This window comes from Camelina sativa, chromosome 18 (assembly GCF_000633955.1).
Source record: "Camelina sativa cultivar DH55 chromosome 18, Cs, whole genome shotgun sequence".
In the NCBI taxonomy this organism is placed as follows: Eukaryota; Viridiplantae; Streptophyta; class Magnoliopsida; order Brassicales; family Brassicaceae; genus Camelina; species Camelina sativa.
In genome coordinates, this window is record NC_025702.1 from 11,797,416 (window position 1) to 11,799,766 (window position 2,351).

Genomic DNA, 2,351 nt, shown 5'->3' on the forward strand with positions numbered 1-2,351 from the left:
ATAATCAAACAACATCTTGGAAACTCCCCATAAACAAAAATCATATTCTTCTTACACCATCTCCCCCTGCTTGAGTGGTAAAACTCATTAAAAAAACATTAAGAGCTCAAGTTTACCTTGACAAAGCATCCTTGACAAAGCATCCTAAAATATCAACCATCAGCACAAGACTTTGATCAGTCGTCAAACAGACAATTGTCTTTCTTCTTATTATCTGGTCTGTGAGACGACATCCTTTGGCTCAACATCTCGGTCTCCAACGTTTTCTCCATTGGCCTGAATCTTGGAATTTCTCATACACATGTCTTAGATGTCGTCTCTTGCTTTGAACACCTCTCTGATTCCTTGAGTAGCCACTGTCAGAATACAAATGTCTGTCCCTTGATGCATGATTTGTGTAGTCTTCAAGACGATATAAATCATGCTTCTTGATCCAAATTTGATTGAATCTTTGACCCTCTTTGTAAAATTTCTTCCTTCTCATGACTTGTGTTACCCTCTTCAAGAACTTGTAACACTGAGCTTTGGTATGACCAGATTTCCTACAATACCAACAACCAATCACTCTTCTCTTAAAGTTGTTGTGTACAGACGCCTGCCAAGATTTCAGTCGGTTGTCACTAGTCTCCTTGCTGACAGACACGTTTCGGACCTTTGACGGAGATATACAGAGACTTGAATCTACAACTTTTGAAGCCAAGGTTTCTCCTTTAACAAACTGAGTAGTTGCACCAGAATCACTTCCATGGTAACCCAAACCCCATCTGACATTACATGTTCTACCAGTTGTCAGAATCTTGCCAAGATCCTTTGTTCCTCTGCTCAACATCTTGATGCTTCTTAACTGATCTTCTAAACGTTTATCTAAATCACAAGACTTTACTTTCTCCAGAGCTAGATCTTCTTCCAGATTTGAAATTTTGCTTAACAAATCATTTTTCTCTGTGACAAGCCTCTGATTTTCCTTTTCCCTTTGTATCAGATCTTTCCTCAAAGTGTTGATTTGATCATTCAACAACAATTTAAGTTCTTCTTTTGCTGGCTCAGAGTCCTGATATGTACAACAAATTGTTCCATTATCAGACTTCAGTTCCAACTTATTAGCAGCAAGTTTCGTTGAGCAACAAAGGGCAACAAACTTTGACTTGTTTGTTTGAGGTTTTTGTGTGTTTTTCTTCCTTTTTGGCGAATGTAGACTCTTGAACCCTTTCTTCCTCACTGAAGGACAATCTGATTTAAAATGACCAAAGCCCTGACAATCATGACACTTAACCTTATTCCTTTTCTGTTCTCCTATGATCTTCAAACTCTTGCGTCCTTTATGCACCACAAAACTCTTAAATTCTCCTGTTTTACTAGCCACTGTGTTCTCTTCACTATCACAGACTGAGAAAACATCAATTCCTTGTGTGTTCTTACCTACATCAAACGATAAGTATTGCAACTCATAGTTTAGCAATCTACTTTTTACCTCCTAAAAAGACATATTGTTTATATCAAGAGCAACATCCATCGCAATTTTCACAGGATGATATCTATGAGCTAAACCCCTCCACAGTTTCTTGACCAACTTCCTGTTTTTGTAATTCTTTCCAAGAGCTCTAGCTTCATTCGCAATAGCATAAATTCTACCACTAAAAGCAGTAATGTTCTCGAACTCATACATCCTTAGGTTCTCAAACTCAGAAGCAAGAATATCTAACCTTGTGCGTTTCACACTTGTTGTACCTTCAAAGATAGTTTGCAGAATCTCCCAAGCCTCTTTAGCAGATGTACAACCTTGAATCAATGAGAACTGATCCCTGCGAACGCCACCAAATATTGCTGAAAGTGCCAGAGAATTCAATCTGGACAAAGCTTTGTCAGATTTTGACCACTCTGTGTTGGGTTTTGGAACAACCACCTGATTTCCGCCAGAATCAACAACAGTCTGTTTCGGTGACTCCCATCCAAGTTTGACTGCTGTCCATGCATCTTCATGAATTCCTTTAATTTTATGCATCATCAACACCTTCCACATCCCATAATAATCTGGATCTAACACCAATAAGTCTTTTTCTATGAATAACATTGATTGTGCCTCCATGTTCTTCTTCCCAAGATCTTCACCGGTTTGTTGAGTCAGACTCTGCACAGATGCCTGCTCTGATACCACTTGTTAGTGTAGAAGAGACAAGAGACACACAATTTTTAACGAGGTTCAGCAAATGCCTACGTCCTCAAACTTTGTTGGTAATACTTCTTGAGCACAATTACAGTTAGTGCTCAATATTGGACTTACACAAACCTAAGATCTTTTCTTAGCTTGTTCCCAATCTATTCCCAACCCACTAAGAGATCCCTAAGATCAA